The 19,196-nt window shown below is 47.8% G+C and overlaps 1 long non-coding RNA gene across 2 annotated transcripts; it reads right to left on the bottom strand.

Annotated features, from left to right (window-relative positions):
- Window positions 1–608: 608 nt before the first annotated feature.
- LOC131383839 (uncharacterized) lies at window positions 609–17,442 on the bottom strand. Of its 2 annotated transcripts, XR_009214203.1 has the most exons (5): window positions 17,077–17,442; window positions 16,517–16,709; window positions 5,833–6,065; window positions 1,067–1,284; window positions 609–694 (listed from the first exon to the last, which is right to left on the bottom strand). It is a non-coding gene; the product is annotated as an uncharacterized LOC131383839 (long non-coding RNA). The 2 variants fall into 2 exon arrangements; XR_009214204.1 differs by lacking the exon at window positions 5,833–6,065.
- Window positions 17,443–19,196: the final 1,754 nt, after the last annotated feature.

The raw sequence follows: 19,196 nt of genomic DNA on the forward strand, positions 1-19,196 counted from the left end.
AGAAAAGTGGCTTTGAAATGACCTATTCACTTTCTGTTTTCTCTTTCTGCTTCCCTCAGCGCCTCTGTTTATAAAACCAAGTTCTGGGCCAGGTGCAGTGGCTCACACCTGTAATCCCAGCACTTTGGGAGGCCGAGGTGGCCGGATTACCTGACGTCAGATGTTCAAGATCATCCTGGGTAATGTGGTGAAACCCCATCTCTACTAGCTGGGCGTGGTGGTGCATGCCTCTAATTCCAGCTACTCAGGAGTCTGAGGCAGGAGAGTCGCTTGAACCCGGGAAGTGGAGGTTGCAGTGAGCTGAGATGGCGCCACTGCACTCCAGCCTAAGAGACAGAGTGAGACTCCATCTCAAAAATAAATAAATAAATAAATAAATAAATAAAATAAAACCAAGCTCCTCTGCTCAGCTTATCAGAGTACTCACCTGTCTTATGAAATAAGTGTTGCCTGATTCTGGAATCACAAATAAAAGCCAATTAAGATCTTTAAACTAAATTTGTTGTAATTTTGTCTGTTGAAAGAGCTTTGCCATGGAATTAACAGAAGTCACCTTAAATTCAGGTCTTTTTCATACCTTGGACAAAACACACAGCTGAAGCAGGATGTCAGCTCACAAATGTTCATTTATTTCACTCCACAAAAATATACACTAGGCTGAGTCCTGGAGATTCAGTGCACACCTTCGAGGACCCTTTAGGAGAGTAGACAGATTTTGTGAATTAAAATGGCAATTAATAGGGCCTTCTCCCTATTAAATGTACTCATAACATTTTGTACCCAGTTTAGGAGGCTCCTGGGCCACCCCTAAAGCCCATCCGTGGAAGGATTCATGAACTTTTTCTCTGAGAGTCTAAGAACTTAGGACCACCATGTTTCTTATCACTTCCATGGATCCTAGGGCAAGGGTGCTTCTTGGGAAGCCAGCAGCCAGGAGACTCCTCTTGCAAGAAGATCTTGGAACATCTCTTCTGGTCACAGAGATGTTCCAAGTGGAACCAAAGACAAGTCGAGCACCTTTGTTTACAGCTGAAGAAACTGGAAACCCAGAAAGGGGAAGTCTTACCCAAGGTCTACTTCCTCATCCACTTAGAGATCACAATAACGATAGTCACAATTGCTGCCTCAGTGGAGTGCAGGGGAGTGGGAGTCACTCAAAGATCCTTCCAACACTCTGGCCTGGGCTTGATCATCCCTGTTCTCCAGAGTCAGAGAGGACGAGTGGCTTGTCAGGTCACATAGCAGGAAGCAGCCCAGCTTGGCACACAACTCAGTTCTGCGGAACTTCAAAGCAGGAGGCCAACGGTTAAGAGGGCTATAAAGGTGGCAGAGACACTGTCTTTGCCCTCATGAAGCTGGTAATCTTATTGGCTCTGGGGATGGGGCATTAATATGTAAAGAAGTTAACATTTTGGCATAGGGGCAGTGGTTGATCCCTGTAATCCCAGCGCTTTGAGAGGCCGAAACAGGAGGATCACTTGAGGCCAGGAGTTCAAGACCAGTCTGGGCAACATAGCGAGGCCCTGTTCCCTACAAAAATAAACAAATAAATAAAATAAAGAGTAAATAAAAAGTTAACATATTTATTGAATGCTTACTCCTGGCCTGGAGAGATGCGCCCTGGGATAGAGCCCTGAGTCCTGAATCCATGCTGCCGGATTTTGCATTATCTTTGGCTCAGATGATAGTTGCTTTTGTTTTTTTGAGACAGAGTCTTACTCTGTTGCCCAGGCTGGAATGCAGTGGCACCATCTCGGCTCACTGCAACCTCTACCTTCCAGGTTCAAGTGCTTCTCATGCCTCAGACTCCCAAGTAGCTGGGATTACAGGCATGTGCCACCATGACTGGCTAGTTTTTGCAGTTTTAGTAGAGACAGGGTTTTGCCATGTTGCCCAGGCTGGTCTTGAACTCCTGGCCTCAAGTGATCCACCCACCTTGGCCTCCCAAAGTGCTGGGATTACAGGCATGCGCCACTGTGCCCGGCCTGAAATCACAGTTTTAATGCTGTGCACACTCAGGCTGCAGTTTATAGAGTTCTGGCAGGCAGAGAGCAGGTGTCCTAGTTTCCTCAATTTTGCACCAAGCAAGGGCCTCTGTGACTCCCACCTGGAGCCCTGCTCTTCTCCTCCAGCCTGCACATAAGAGGCAGCTGTGCTGAGTCTTTCTGCCTTGGTGGGGAGGTGAGAACTGCACAGGGGGACAGGGAGCCTCTTCGGGGGTGGGAGGTCCTCTAATCAGCCTGCCATCAGTTATTGATCAGACCCCCGGGTCAGAACTTCTCCCTGGCCACGAGGCCTGGTTGACCTCTCCAGCCCGATCTGTTTCTCCAGGGTCCTCCGTACCCCACTACCAATCCATATTTGGCACCTGCCTGAACACACACACAGTTGCCTCCTTCCTTGCGTTGTCCACACAGCTCCCTTGCCTGGAAGGCCCTGGCCGTCCTGATCACCAGGCAGTGAGTTCCTGTCCTTCCTTCACAGGCTGCTCACGCTCCGGTTCCTCGAGGCCCTCCCTGACCTCCAGCCTAACTTTGATCTCTGCTGTTTTCAATGCCTCTGTTTCTGTCATTTCACTTGTCTTTCTCCTTCTTAGGGAGCCATATTCTTTCCTATGTCCCTGTCCTTTGCATGAGGCATAGTGTCCAGGACACACTCAAAAATACCAAAAAATGAAGGCACGCTCCTTCCCTTCTCTCCCTCTACACCCGGGCCTCATTTAATTATGCACAGACTCTGAGAGTTGGCAAGTATTCACTTCAATTCCTCGCTTTACAGATGAGGAAACCAAGACCTAGAGAGAAAGTGACTTCCCTAAGGTCACAGGCTGTTGAGAGAGTCCAGACTGAACCCAGGTTTCTTTCCTCCCTGTCTTGTGCCCTGTTCCCTTCCCCATGCTTCTCGGAGTAGCCTTTCTCTTGGGGAAATGATGATTTTATTTAGCCACAAGGACCCTGTGGTTGGATTAGGTTGTCCTCAAGAAAACAGAGGAGGCCTCCAAGAAAGACCTCTTTAATGGTGGAGGAGGAAGGAAGTGTAGAGTAAGAATTGCTACAAACTTTGGTTTCCTCCTGTGTAAAATTAGGAGCCTGATCCCTGTCCTGCAACAGCGTTCTGAGGATATGTGTTGATGTAAGAGCCGAGGTTCTCATTCATGAAGAGCTTATATCACATGTTTCTCTTGCTGGGGGAATATCGCATCTTCAGTCAAGAGCTTTTATAATCTGGTCCAAATTACCTTTCCAGACTCATCTTATCCTATTCTAGCCCAACAGCTCACACTCCAGCCACATGTGGCTCCTCCCCTGTCCTAACCATTTCCTACCCTTTCCTCCTCTGTACCTATTTCCTCAGCCTGGACTAGCCTTTCCTCTCAATCCAACCATTGCAACCCTGGTCCATTTCTGGGTCCAACTCAAAGACCACCTCCTCTGAGAAGTCTTCCCTGATAGCCCTCCTTTCTGTGTCTCTGACGGTTTGCTCACTCTTCTCCTTAGGCATGGCTTGGTCATTTCTATTTGGATAAATGTCCCTCTTCCTTTTACCCTGTGGGTTTCTTGAGAGCAGAGATCCTGTGCTGTCAATATCTGTGTTTCCTGCAGCCCTTAGGAAGCTCTAGTACAGGGCAGTTGCTCCATCCTGTCTGTGGTAAGCAAGAAATAAAGGCTTCCTGGGACAGAGTCAATGTGAAGAAAGATAACACCAGGCAGAGCCTTCGGGTGAAGCAGGAACACGGCTTCCAAGAACAATGATCATTGGTTTTGCAGAGCAAACCCCTAGCTGGCTCCTTTGTGTGCCTATTTTGGCCCAATTTTCACGTCAGCACGTTTCCACCATCCCCAAGCTGAAACTTCCCTCTGCCTCTCAGTGACTGACCCTTGTCTCACCAGATGTTTATTTTGCCTCCCAGGCTGAGGAGTTTAGACACTGCTCTTGCAATAGGGGACCCAGGCAGCTGTGTGACCTTGGCATGTGACTTTACATCTCTGAGCCTTGGTGCGCCTCCTCTGCAAAACAGCAATTTAAAATAGCACCTGACTTCTGGGTTGCTGTGTTGATTAGATGAGCCAAGGCATGGGAGGTGCCTAGCCCAGTGCCTGACATGAAGTAAATACTCAATTAAAGATGGAAAAACCAAAAATAAACTCACTTAGTATGTGTTTCCCTCTGTGTTGCCGAAACCTGTTCCTGGACCCTTGCCACCCATCTTGCTGTTTGGCGAGTCTTGCTTGGGGCAATTTCCAGCTGCCCCCTGCCAGGACCACCCCTGATGGAAACCTGGGACCCAGGAAGGAGGAGGTGCTGGCACGACTGTGAATCCACAGTCACCAAGCTGCCCTTGCCTAGACTGTGGGTAAAACCTACATAAGTAACAGATATACAAAGTATTATTTTTTTGTTTTTGTTTTTTTTTGAGATGGAGTCTCACTCTGTCACCCAGGCTAGAGTGCAGTCATGCGATCTCTGCTCACTGCAACCTCCACCTCCTGGGTTTAAGCGATTCTCCTGCTTCAGCCTCCTGAGTAGCTGAGATTACAGGCACATGCCACCACGCCAGGCTAATTTTTGTATTTTTAGTAGAGACGCAGTTTCACTATGTTGGCCAGGCTAGTCTCAAATTCCTGACTTCAAGTAATCCACCTGCCTCGGCTCCCCAAAGTGCTGGGATTACAGGCACGAGCCGCCGCGCCCAGCTTTTTTGCTTTTTAAAGATCTAATGTCACAAATGGGAAGACTTCTGCCTTCTGGGAGGCCCTCATGTGTGCCTGGCCCGGGATCAGTCCCATCCAGCAAGGGCATTGATGAAAAGTCTCAGGACATCTAACACAAAGTGGTGCTCCCTGGCACTTGTGGCTGCACCAGTATGAGGCTGATCTGCTGCTTGGCTCACCTCCCCAGAGCAGAGCTCCTTTCTGGCCCTCTCTAATCATGGCCCATTTCCAAGGAGAAAATGACAACAAAGTCCTAGGCAAAGCACTGGAGTCCTGGCCTTGACCTTAACTTCCTGGGACTGATTGCATCCCTCTCTGGCTCTCCCACCTGGAGGGCAATTCCCGCCTGCAGTGGAAAGCAGTAGCTGTGTGGAAGTCTTAAAATTCTCAGTGGCACACTTAGAAATAACAGAGGGAATTAGGTTTCATAAAATCATCTATTTAAGTGGCTCCAAATTAAGCCCCATTGTGATCTCTCTCTCTTTCTCTCTGGTTCTTTATATCCTGATTGTTCATGAGAGGCCCCACAGGACAGGTGAGAACCGCCCCCCTTTTGTTTTTTGAGACAGTCTCACTCTGTCGCCCAGGCTGGAGGGCAATGGCACAATCTCGGCTCACTGCAACCTCCACCTTCCAGGTTCAAGCAATTCTCATGCCTCAGCCTCCAGAGTAGCTGGGATTATAGGCATGCTCCACCACACCCAGCTAATTTTTTGTATTAGAAAACTTTTTTTTTTTTCCTGATAAACCAGCAGAAAGGCATTAGTCCTGGTAACTAATCAAGTCAGGAATTGCCGAGAGGAGGGAGAAGGGGAGGTGCAGGGCCAAGGCTGGGACTATTAACACACATCTGGAGTTTTGGAGGAATAGTTTATTACTCCTCCTCCTCCAACTCCTTCTATATTCAAGGATTTTCAAGTGGGAAAAGCTGAGGTCTTGGCCTTGGGTGACTTTCATAGCCAAATGACCTTAGCAATGGATTGGTTGATGCAGAACTTCTCATTGATGACTTTGTAAACCCTTGGTTAGCTCACTACTGTCTTGCTGCTTCTCTGTGTCAGAATTAAGAAACTACTCTAGGTCTTTCAACAGAGGGAGTTTAACACAAGGAATTGCTTACATAGATGATGGAAGGATGAAAAGCTGAACAGGGGATAGTGAGGAACACAGGTTAGCACCAGCAGGAAGCTTCTTATTCCAAGGTTGAGGAGGTGATGCCCAGAAGCCAGTGTTGGTGGCAGCAGCTAGAACCATGGCAGGGCTGCCCGTGAGAGCTCGCCCCATGGAGGTGAGGGTTGTCTGTCAGGAGTCAGAGCCACAGAAGGGCTTGGAACCGTAGATGATACACAGCCACTGTGGAAGGTGCAGAGCAAGAGGGGGGATATGGTTGATCCCCGCATCTCACCCCACCGTACTCTGGTCTTGTACCAGTTTCTCCCAACACACAAAGCTATGTGAAAGCCACTTGGCAAGGGAACCTGGGAAACACAGCTTCCTGCAATATAGAGCAGAACAATGGAAAGGCAGGGAATAAGCTGGGAGCAAACAGTGGGCCATCTGTGTAGCACGAGGCTGCTGGATGAAATGGCCGGGAAGTAAGAAAGCACTGCAGAGAGGAGCTGAGGGGGCCATGGCAGGCTGGATCCCATTGAAAGCCTTACAGCAGTGTTTCCCAATGTGTGAGATGCACTGGGCCACCTGAGCTGGCAAAAAGACCGGGCAGAGCATGAAGGAACAGTGTATCAGTAAGAAAGCTAGTCCATTTTCAATTCTCTTTCCCATCATCTGATGACATTAAGGAGAAAGTCTCTATTTGGTGCTAACCTGTGTTTAACATCACTCTAACATTTTCTAATTTCTTTTTTCTTTCTTTCTTTTTTTTTTGTTTTTGAGACAGAGCTCTGTTGCCCAGGCTGGAGTGCAGTGGTGTGATGTAGGCTCACTGCAACCTGCACCCTCCACCTCCTGGGTTCAAGCAATTCTCCTGCCTCAGCCTCCTAAGTAGCTGGGACTACAGGCATGCACCACCACTCCCAGCTAATTTTTGTATTTTTAGTAGAGACGGGGTTTCGCCATGTTAGCCAGGCTGGTCTCAAACTCCTGACCTCAAGTGATCCACCAGCCTCGGCCTCCCAAAGTGCTGGGATTACAGGCGTGAGCCACCGTGCCTGGCCACGTTTTCTCATTTCTTTTTAACTCCAAAAGATAGCAAACCAGACAGGTGTGGTGGTTCATGCCTGTAATCTCAGCACTTTGGGAGGCCTATGCAGGAAGATTGCTTGAGTCCAGGAGTTCAAGACCAGCCTGAGCATCATAGTGATGACCCCATCTCTACAAAGAATAAAAAATTAGCTGGGCATAGTGGTGTGTGCTTGTAGTCTTAGCTACTTGGGAGGCTCAGGCAGGAGGATCCCTTGAGCCTGGGAGTTTGAGGTTGCAGTGAGCCATGACTGTACCACTGCACATTCCAGCCTGGATGACAGAGTGACACCCTGTCTAAAGAAAAAAGTGAGAAAACCTTAGGTTAAAGCCTTTGGCTGGTACTGGCATAATAGATGCTGCTGGTCCTGCCTAATCCCCTTCACCTAGTTGATACATTCACCTCCCAGCTGCTGTGAATGTTGGCAGCTAGCACTTTACAGCCACACCCTTCTTTTGGCGATTGCCTCACCTGGAAATAGGTGGGCGATTATACCATCATGCCGAGGGGAAGTATGCGGCAATGACTGATTGATGCAAGGCACAAAAGCCCAGCCCTTATGCCTTGAGGTGGTTCAACTCTGGTCCCATTCCTGTTCCAGAGCTTCAGCTGGCCCCACGCCTTTGCTTAGCCTCTTTCTGTTTCCCTCCCTCCTTCACCAGGAGTCCCCCATGTAAATCACTTGCACAAGAATCCCCACCTTATACTCAAGCCCTGGCTTGACTTTTAGAGAATCTAAGATAGCAGGCAACAGGAGCTAGCTGGGATTGTGTAACTTTAAAAATTATCCTTTTAAATATTTTTGCCTGTATTGATTTCTGATAAGGTATAAAGGTTTTCCCTTTATAGTAGTGCTACTAAGTTTTGTGTAAGTGTAATATTATTTTTAACTTATATATATATAATTAAATTATAAAGACCATGGGCAACATAGTGAGACCCATCTCTACAAAAATTAGCAGGGCATGGTGGCATGTGCCTGTAGTCCTAGCTACTTGGGAGGCTAAGGCAGGAGGATCCCTTGAGCCTGGGAGGTCAAGGCTGCAGTGAGCTAGGACTACACCACCACACTGAAGCCTAGGCAACAAAGTAAGACCCTGTCTCAAAAAAAAAAAAAAAAAAAAAAAAAGGCAGGGGTTGGTAGAAAAAAGAAAAAAGAAAAAATAATTACCTGGGCATGGTGACATATGCTTATACTACACTACTCAGGTGGCTGAGCTGGGAGGATCCCTTGAGTCTCAGGAATTCGAGGCTGAAATGAGCTATGATTGCACCACTGCACTCCAGCCTGGGAAACAGAGCAAGTCCCTTTCTCTAATAATATATATGTTTTTTTATTTTTATATTTTAATTTATATATAAATATATATAGGTCGAGCTCTGTGGCTCATGCCTGTAATCCCAGCATTTTGGGAGGCCGAGGCAGGCAGATCAGCTAGGTTAGGAGTTTGAGACCAACCTGTCCAACATGGTGAAACCCCGTCTCTACTAAAAATACAAAAATTAGCTGGGAGTAGTGGTGCATGACTGTAATCCCAGCTACTTGGGAGGCTGAGGCAAGAGAATCGCTTGAACCTGGGAAGCGGAGGTTGCAGTGAGCCGAGATCTCGCCACTGCACTCCAGCCTGGATGACAGAGCGAGACTCCATCTAAAAAATATATATATATATAAAATATTTTTATAATTTTTATAATACTTATTTTTATATTTTATAATATTTATTTTTATTCTATTTTTATGTTATTTATAATATGTATTTTTATAATGTTTATATATATAATTTTATATATGTAATAAAATAAAAATAAATAACTTTCTTTTTTTTGAGATGGAATCCCCCTCTGTCGCCCAGGCTGGAGTGCAGTGTCGCGATCTCACTGCAACCTCTGCCTCCCGATGTTGCCCGCTGCAACCTCCGCCTCCCGAGTTCAAGCGATTCTTGTGCCTCAGGCTTCTGAGTAGCTGGGATTACAGGCACACGCCACATCTGGCTAATTTTTGTATTTTTAGTAGAGACAGGGTTTCACCATGTTGGCCAAGTTGGTCTCAAACTCCTAGCTTCAAGTGATCCACCCGTCTCAGTCACCCAAAGTGCTGGGATTACAGGTGAGTGCACCCGGCAGAAATGGACTATTAATACATTCAAAAACTTGGATGGACCTCAAAAGCATTATGCTAAGAAACCCACAAAACTAGGTGCTGTGTGATTCCTCTTCTATGAAACTTTAAAAAGGCAAAATTACAAGGACAGAAGGAAGATCAGCATTGCCAGGGGCTGGGAGGGGAGGGGAGTGACTGCCAAAGGGCACGGAGGACCTTTTTGGGAAACAGAAATATTCTATATAGTGTAATTGTAGTGGAGGCTATAGACTACATACATTTATCAAAATGTATCAAACTATACACTTGAAATGGTAAATTTTAATGTACATAAATTATACCTTATAAAGCTGATTCTTTTTTTTTTTTTGGAGATGGAGTCTTGCTCTGTTGCCCAAGCTGGAGTGCCGTGGCATAATCTCAGCTCACTGCAACCTCTGCCTCCCGGGTTCAAGTGATTCTCCTGCCTCAGCCTTCTGAGTAGCTGGGACTACAGGCGCACGCCACCACACCCAGCTAATTTTTGTATTTTTAATAGAGACAGGGATTCACTATGTTGGCCAGGCTGGTCTCGAACTCCTGACCTCGTGATCCTCCTGCCTCGGCCTCCCATAGTGCTGGGATTACAGGCATGAGCCCACCCGCACCCGGCCATAAAGCTGGTTTTTAAAAAATAGAGGCAGAGCATGGTGGCTCACACCTGTAGCCCCAGCCACTTAGAAGGTTGGAGGATCACTTGAGCCCAGGAATTCCAGGCTGCTGTGAGCCATTGTCGCGCCACTGCACTCCAGCCTGGGTGACAGAGGGAGACCCTATCTTCAAAACAAAAAAAAAAAGACATAAAATGAAATAATAGTACGGTTGCATGTGGGTATAGGAGAAATTGCAATGATGGTAGGGGGAAGAGCCCAAGTGGGAAGAATATTTCAGAGGGAGGTGCCAAGCCTTTACCGAGTAGGTAAAGTGGACTCCTGGAGTCCGCTCTAGGAATTGGGCAAGTTTGGTGGCTCGGGGCCGATTGGGGTGAGTGGGGAGGAAGTGGAATGTGGCTCCTTCACACAGCCTCAGGCCTGATGCTTATGACAGATGCAGACCTCTAGGCAGAGTGGTGGGCAGAAGCCCAGCATGCCTCTCTCTCCTTCCCCCAGGGACCGGTTGAGGAGAAAGCAAGGACCCCCTGCCTCTGCATAGCAACACCTTTCCTGGTCTTTGGGTCCTTTTTTCCTGAAAGAGGCAGGGGCTCCCGCTCTCACCCAGGCTGGAGTGCAGTGGTACACTCATAGCTCACTGTAGCCTCAACCTCCTGGGCTCAAGTGATCTTCCTGTCTTGGCCTCCCAAAGCACTGGGATTACAGGCATGAGGAGCCACCACACCTAGCCAAGTTTCTTTCTTTCTTTCTTTTCTTTTCTTTTTTTTTTTTTTAAAGCAAATATCCCTGGAAAAGAGGAAGAATGAAGAAAAAAGAGGGTATTGAGGAAGCTGGCAAAGAAAGAGCTTTCCCCAGCCTCCCTTTGAAGCAAGGTGGGGAGCAAGAAGAGTGCTTGGTGACAGAGGTGAGCTCCAAGAGGCCACTTCAGAGGACAGAATGGGCCCTGGAAGCCCCCAAGGGTACTCAGCCAGGAGCCTTTCCTCTCAGCCTTGGTCTTTCGGCTTCCAGGTCTCTCTAAGTCTCCCATCTTTGTCTCTGACTCTTTCTGAAGGAGGATCACGCTGAGCCAAGGTGGGATGCTGACATAAAGTCCTCACGGGAGCCAGCTCTGAGAGTCCCCTCAATGTTGACTTAGTATGAAGTCAGCTTGTCCAAACATCACCATGGACAGTACTTCATTAGATTAAATGACTTCTTTTTGCAAAGAAGAACCTGTACTAATATTTGCTTTGCATCTTGTAAAATCATATGGAAATAGGATAATGATGTTGAAAATAGAAAAAGAGTGAATTCCCAGAGAGAGTGTGGCTGAGATAGCTGTACTTTTCCAAGCAGCCCCTCCTCCCCCGTCCGCAGCCTCTCACTCTGAGCAGCCCCAGCCTCAGCCGAAGGCGACTGTCAGGCTCTGGAGTTTATTCAGATCATCACATGGAGAGTTTTTTAAATTTAGACTCAAACCACCTTTCCCTTGGTGGGTCAGGGGTCTGTTGTTTTTGTTGTTGTTTAAAAATTTGCTAAGAAATTCAAGAAAAGGGAGTAAACAGTTGTATGCTTGTAAAAAAAATCTATCACCAGTAAATATTAATGAAAACAATTCTTTTTTCTTTTTCTGTTTTCTTTTCTTCTTCTCTACTTTTTTTTTTTCTTTTTTTTTTTTTGAGACGGAGTCTCACTCTGTTGCCCAGGCTAGGGTGCAGTGGTGTGATCTCGGCTCACTGCAAGCTCCGCCTCCTGGGTTCACGCCGTTCTCCTGCCTCGTGTGATCTCGGCTCACTGCAAGCTCCGCCTCCCGGGTTCACGCCGTTCTCCTGCCTCAGCCTCCTGAGTAGCTGGGACTACAGGCACCTGCCACCATGCCCACCTAATTTTTTGTATTTCTAGTAGAGACGGGGTTTCACCGTTTTAGCCAGGATGGTCTCGATCTCCTGACCTTGTGATCTGCCCACCTCGGCCTCCCAAAGTGCTGGGATTACAGGCGTGAGCCACCGCGCCTGGCCTTTTTTTTTTTTTTTTTTTTTTTTTTTTAGAGACAGGGTCTTGCTCTGGTTGCCCAGGCTGGAGTACAGTGGTGGGTCACATAGCTCACTGTAACCTTCAAACTCCTGGGCTCAAGCGATCCTTGAACTTCAGCCTCCCAAGTGGCTGAGACTACATGCAGGTACCACCATGCCCAGCTAATTTTTTTAATTTTTCATAGAAATGGAAGTCTCATTATGTTGCCCAGGCTGGTCTGGAACTCCTGATCTCAAGCAATCCTCCTGCCTTGGCCTCCCAAAGTCCCGGGATTACAGGCGTGAGCCACTGTGCCTGGCTTTTTTTGATCATTTCCTTAGTGAAATGCATATTGTTAATAATGTGATCCACTAATTTGTCAAACAGTTGCAGAGTACTATGCACTGCATTCCCTGCACTATGACAGACACCAGGATTGTACTAATTCATGTTTGCATCCATTTGTTTTTCAACAAATATTATTGAGTTCTTTCTGTGAGCGAAGCGCTGAGTGAGGCTTCGAAGGACAGGAAGGAATGTGAAATAGCTTAAGTTCCCTTATAATTTTGCCTTACAGGAGGCAATGAAGGATTCATCTATTCAATTGCTCCTTCCTGTATTAATTGACTCCATGTTTACTCCTGAACATCCACTTCTGGGCACTAAGATGCGGGGTGAGTGTAGCCCTGTCCTTTCGGAGTTCAAGGCTGGACACACCCCAGAATCCCTTCCCAACTCTGTTGCCTTTAAGTCACTCAACCAGACATCCACTGGACAGAATGACGTGCACATATAAATGTGAAACAATGGCCAGCTGACCAGTGAGGTGTCAGTGGCTGGCCCGGGCTCTGGCCCAGAGGACCTCGGGGAAGGCCAGCACCCTTCTTGGTGGCAGCCAGTACTTCCCCTTTGCTCACCTTCATTGTATTTGCAATGTTAATTAGCAGCAGTGGCAGTGTGTCTTGTTCAGATCAGTGTCTGGCACATAGTGTGTGCCCAGAAATATTTGTGGCCTGACTTCAGCCAGCTTCCCAGAGCAACTGAGTTTCTGGAGGAGAAGGCCTTTGGGGCGGGATTTTGGGGGAAGTCTGGGGGGCCTTGGTGTGCTGGCAGGCAGAGGCACCAATATTTAGAAAAGTGTCATAGGCTTGAAACCATGGCGTATGCCTGTAATCCCAGCACTTTAGGAGGCTCAGGTGGGAGGATCTCTTGAGGCCAGGAGTTCAAGACCAGTCAGGGTAACATAGTGAGATCCTGTCTCCACAAAAAATTTACAAAAAATAGGGCCGGGCACAGTGGCTCACACCTGTAATCCCAGCACTTTGGGAGGCCCAGGAGGGTGGATCACTTGAGATCAGGAGTTCAAGACCAGCCTGGCTAACATAGCAAAACCCCGTCTCTACTAAAAATACAAAAATTAGCCAGGCGTGGTGGCGGGGACCTGTAATCCCAGCTACTCAGGAGGCTGAGGCAGGGAGAATAGCTTGAACCTAGGAGGCAGAGGTTGCAGTGAGCCAAGATCACACCATTGCACTCCAGCCTGGGTGACAGAGTGAAACTCCATCTCAAACAAACAAACAAGCAAACAAACAAAAAAAATTACAAAAAAGAATTAGCCAAATGTGGTGGTGTGCACCTGTAGTTCCAGCTACTCAGGAGGCTGAGGTGGGAGGATCGTTTGGGCCCAGGAGGTGAAGGCTGGGTCTCGTATAGTACTTCCATTGTACTCTGTAAATGTTTGACAAATTAGTGAATCACATTATTAACAACACGCATTTCACTAAGAAAATGATCAAAAAAAGCCAGGCACAGTGGCTCACGAAAACAAGGCAAAATGATAACATTTCAACTATAAATAGCAGAGCAAGCAATTCCTCTGTCACCCTGCAAAACAATGAGGTTGCAGTGATCCCAGATCGTGCCACTGGATTCCAGCCTGGGCCAGAGAGCAAGACCCTGGCTCAATCAATTTAATTTAATTTAATTTAATTTAAACAAAAAATAAAATCTTGAACCCTGTGATGCCAGGACTCTCATAAGTTCCCAAGAGCCACAGTCACCTAATAATTCCAGCCGACATCTATTGAAGGCTGACTGTGTGCCAGGCACGGGTCTAAGCACTTTACATGGATTCATCCAATCCTCACAGTGGCTCACGCCTGTAATCCCAGGAATTTGGGAGGCCAAAGCAGGAGCTATGATTGTGCCTCTGCACTCCAGCCTGCAGGACAGAGCAAGATCCTGTCTCTTTAAAAAAAAAAGTGCCACGTATGTAATAAATGCTCCAGAGAAACATTAGAGGTGACGTTGATGATGGCAAGGTGATTAGTCATGAGTGACCAAGAAGCCAAAGGCAGAGGCTGGAGCCAGCCAACTCTGTGGATGCGTTCAACTCTGGAATCCTTGGAGATGTTTCTTTTTTCTTTCCTTTTTTTTTCTTTTTTTGAGAGAGGGTCACCTAGGCTGGAGTGCAGTGGCACAATCACAGCTCATTGCAGCCTCAAGCTCCCTAAGGGATGTTTTTGAAATCCATGGATAAAGATGTTTCTCTGCCTTTCCCTTGTCAGAGAAGCCTGGGGCCCAGCAGCTGGCAGGTCCCTATATCCCCTGCTGGAAGTCCACACTGCAGGCTTGTCCAGGAGCTTGCCTGGGTGGGACTTTGCTGGGCTGGGCACAGCAGGCCTCCCAGTCAGACTCCAAGGGACCAGAGCTGCAGAGTCAGCCCCCACCAGCACACTCCCAGTTCCTCCTCTGCTGATGGACACGGCTCTCAAGTTACTTCCCTGTGTGTGTGCTGGGGGAGTGAAGGGGACTCTATTTATCCTTCAAGCGACATGAAGGAAGAGGCTCATTGTTTTGCAGGATGACAGAGGAATTGCTTGCTCTGCTATTTATAGTTGAAATGTTATCATTTTGCCTTGTTTTCGTGGCCTGAAGTCCCCAGCGCTTCCTGTCTAGCAGTCCTCATTCTCTCCCTTTGCAGAGTCTGCCTTTAGTTTAAAATCTTGGGGCTGGGCGTGGTGGCTCACTCCTGTACTCCCAGCACTTTGGGAGGCCGAGGCGGGTGGATTGCTTGAGCTCAGGAGTTTGAGACCAGCCTGGGCAAAATGGTGAAACCCTGTCTCTACCAAAAATACAAAAATTAGCTGGGTATGGTGGGAGCTGGGCCAGCTATTTGGGAGGATGAGGTGGGAGGATGGCTTGAGCCTGGGAGGCGGAGGTTGCAGTGATCCCAGATCGTGCCACTGGACTCCAGCCTGGGCCACAGAGCAAGACCCTGGCCCAATCAATTTAATTTAATTTAATTTAAACAAAAAATAAAATCTTGAACCCTGTGTTGCCAGGACTCTCATAAGTTCCTAAGAGCCACAGTCACCTAATAATTCCAGCCAACATCTATTGAAGGCTGACTGTGTGCCAGGCATAGGTCTAAGCACTTTACATGGATTCATCCAATCCTCACAGCAATGCTTTGAGGCAGATGCCACTATCATCCAAACTTTACAGAGGAGAAAGCTGAGGCACGGGGTTTGTAAATTACCTCTCCAAAGTTGTCAGGTGGTAAGTGGGAAAAACAGACCCCAATCTCTTAACCACAAACACCTGTATCTCGAAGACAGGCAGCTCCTGTTTCTGGAACTTGGATTGGAAGAAAAGTCAAGTCCGGCACCGTGGCACATGCCTGTAATCCCAACACTTTGGGAGGCCAAGGCAGGAGGATCGCTTGAACACAGGGGTTCAAGACCAGCCTGGGCAACATAAGGAGACTCCATCTCTACAAAATATAGAATTAAATTAGCCAGGCATGGTGGTGTGTGCCTGGGGTCCCAGCTACTTGGGAGGCTGAGGTGGGAGGATCACTTGAGTCTGGGAGGTCAAGGCTGCAGTGAGCAGTTGATTGCACCACTGCACTCTAGCCTGGGCAAAAGAGTAAGACCCTGTCCCCCAAAAAACCAACCAACCAAACAAACAACAAAAAAACTAGACCTTAAACACTGCTTCAATTTTAGCTCCAGTTACAAGCAAGACAGTTTTTTCTGTTTGAATCTTCCATCATCCCAGGGTACAGAAGCTAGATAGTGGCCAAAGAAATGCAGTCTCTGAGCCCTGCAGTGAGAGCTGAAGGAATAGTGACTGACAGTAACTGACCTGTGGTCACGGGTCAGGACCATTTCCTGATTTCCAGCTTCCCCAACCCATTGGTCAGCTTTCCATCCCATGGAGGAGCAGCTTGGGGCCAAAAAGGCCACCTGCAGAGAGCACCAACGCCTTGTGCCAGAGACCACACTAGGGAGGGGCTGCAGCAGAGGATTAGAGGTGCTTTGGTTTGCTTGCTTGTTTTATTTTGGTTTAATAATTAGGGAGGTATCCAGACCCAACCATGGTTCTTTTTACCCCATTTAGGCAGTGAAGCCCAGAGTCGCTTGATGCCTCAAAGGAGGTGATTAAAGTGGAAGAGAAAATATTCTTTTCCTGGCTTTTGAGTTTCAAATGCCTATGCCTTTAGGCAAATAGAAAGGACTAATCTAGGCTGGGCACGGTGGCTCACACTTTTAATCCCAGCATTTTGGCAGGCCGAGGTGGGAGGATCACTTGAAACCAGGAAGATCCTTTGGGACCAACCTGGGCATAGTGAGACCCAGTCTCTACAAGAAATTTAAAAATTTGCTGGGTGTGGTGGCCCGCGCCTGTAGTCCTAGCTACTTGGGAGGCCAGGGTGGGAGGATCACTTGAGCCTAGGAGGTTGAGGCTGCAGTGAGCTATGATTGTTCCACTACACTCCAGCCTGGATGAGAGAGGCAGACCCTGTCTCAATAATAATAATAATAATAATAAAATTAAAAAGGACTAATGAACTCACCTAAAGATGAGGGGTGCATAATGAAGAAAACCAGCATCCTTCCCCAGGTGGGGGAATACTGATGTTGATGGGTCCTGAGAGGGGATCCTTGACCCTTGTGCCTTGTCTAAGCTTCAGATTGGAGGCAAAACATCCATCCAGACTGTAGAGCTGATGACCAGAGAGCACCCAGTACCATTTAATGGGAAAGGCCCTGGGCAGGCACCAGACACAGAGAAAGAGGAATGAGCTGGAGCCAAGGAGGCCTCCCCAGTGAAACACTGCTGGGCACCCGACACCAGCAGAGGCTCTAGACCTGGGGCACGGAGGAGCGGGTGTCCCAGCAGCAAGCTCTGAGGACAGGTGGGACCCCAGCCCTCGATAGCAAGCCCTCGATGACTTCCTCGATAGCAAGCCCTCGATGACTTCCTCGATAGCAAGCCCTGAGGAAAGGGGCAGGCCCCTCACATTGTCTGAGATGACATTTCTGCCACCTAGCATAACAGGGGCTCAGAATAAAATTGAGGTTAATATGTTATTAACATATTAAAAGTAAAAAATATGTTTTTAGTTCAGCAAACCTGTTCCTTTTGTGCCTTCATGAAAGTCTTTCAGGAGTCATCTACACAGCAGGTCTCTGGTCACTCTGGGGAGCCCAGTGGCTCAGAAGCCCCCTGTAGTCTGGGGAAGACCTGCTAAAGTACGTCCAGCACAAACAAGCTTCCAACTCACCCACCTCCCTGTGTTCAGCTTGGAATAGCAAATACCAAAAAATAAACATTTGAAACTGATGGCCTCAATGTACAGTCTGGAGTTCATGGGTCTAAGTTTCCTGCTGGCGTTCCCCTCAAGGTCCGCCATTACCTGGGCTCCACTGCCTGCCAGGTTTCATGACCCCTCTCGAGGGAGGCAGCATCCCAAACACGGCTGGCCGTCTATGTCCTTCCTTCCTCTGGCCCCATCCTTCACCATCCCACTCCACACCATCCACACTGCCCGGTAAGCAGCCCTGGGGACCTCAAGACTTCACTCAAACACCACCTCCTTTGTGAAGTTTTCCCAGGTAGTGCTAACCACACCCTTCTTCTGTGACCCCACTGTGACAGGTACAGATGGCTACCGGTGCCCTGGCCCTGCCTTGGGAATGAGTCTGTTTTCATGTCTTTGTCTTCCACTGCAAGACTTTTGGGGTTCAGGATAAGAGAGAGAGAACAGGGGGCATCAAAGAGGGTTGCTAACTACTTTGCTGTGTAAAAGGATGTTTGTGAAACAATATCCCAGCTCCTCTACCTACCATCACCATTATTTCATAAAAGCATGGTCATATTAATACAAAAAATAATAGAAAAATCATGGCCTCAGAATGAAGGATGCTCCTTCACAGAAAGAAGTCTTTACAGCTTCCACATTTATACACACACATGTTGGCCCAGGTTTCTCATTTGCCCTCAAGTCGTGGAGTGGTCCTAGAATACAAGCTCTGCGGGGTGTCTGGGGGCCTGTGAGATCACAGCTCTGGCCACTGGGGATCCCTGGCAACCAGAACCTGAGGGATGCCCCTCCGATGCTGCCTGAGGCGCTCCCCATCTGGTCTCAGTTTGGAATGCTGAGTGAGACTGGAGGCCATGGGTGCCGATGATGTCGCCGGGAAACTCCCAATTTGTGTGTCGATTTAAGCTTAACAAGGGTGGTTCTCAGCTGGTGAATCCCACTTGGTTGAGAAGCCTCAGACTAAAGAGGTTCATAGGCGAGGCTTACTGGATTTGACACAGCTTCTGCAGCCCAACACAAGGTCTGTGTAGGAGGAACTCTCCTGAACCCCACTCCATAACCAGGGAGGAGCCCGGTGGGTGGCGTGCACCTGTAACCCCAGCAACTCCCTAGGCCAGGGCAAGAGGATCTCTTGAGCCCAGGAGTTCCAAACCAGCCTGGAAAACACAGTGAGGACTCATCTTTATAAAAAAGTTAATAAAATTAGCCAGGCATGGTGGTGTGTGCCTGTAAACCCAGCAACTTGGGAGGCTGAGAGGGAGGATTGCTTAAGCTTAGGAGGTCAAGTCTGCAGTGAGCTGTGGTTACACCACTGCACTCCAGCCTGGGCAGCAGAGCAAGACCATATCTCTAAAAAAGAAAGAAAGAAAACTAGTATGTGACAATCAGGCAAGGTGCTCAACCCACAATCCCAACACCATCCTACCTTTTTATCCCCTCCCACAATTTTATGTTATTGTCAATGTTCCCTTTTTATAACAATTACTTTAAAACCTCCCTTACTGTTACTGTATGCATAACATAACTGACCTACATGTATTATGTATATGGAAGAAAAGCAATTTATAAAAACATAACTTAGGCCAGGCCCAGTGGCTCATGTGTGTAATCCTGGGACTTTAGAAGGCCGAGGCACTTGAGGTCAGGAATTTGAGACCAGCTACCATGGCCAACATGGTGAAACCCTGTCTCTATTAAAAATGCAAACGTTAGCTGAGCATGGTAGCACACACCTGTAGTCCCAGCTACTCGGGAGGCTGAGGCACGAGAATCACTTGAACCCGGGAGGTGGAGGTTGCAGTGAGCCAAGATCATGCCACTGCACTCCAGCCTGGGCGACACAGTGAGACTCCATCTCAATAATAATAATATTAATAATAATAATAATAACATAACTTAAAATAATATGCTTTTAAAAGACTACATATTG

The sequence above is a fragment of the Hylobates moloch genome, unplaced genomic scaffold, assembly GCF_009828535.3.
Source record: "Hylobates moloch isolate HMO894 unplaced genomic scaffold, HMol_V3 SCAFFOLD_6, whole genome shotgun sequence".
Lineage (NCBI taxonomy): Eukaryota > Metazoa > Chordata > Mammalia > Primates > Hylobatidae > Hylobates > Hylobates moloch.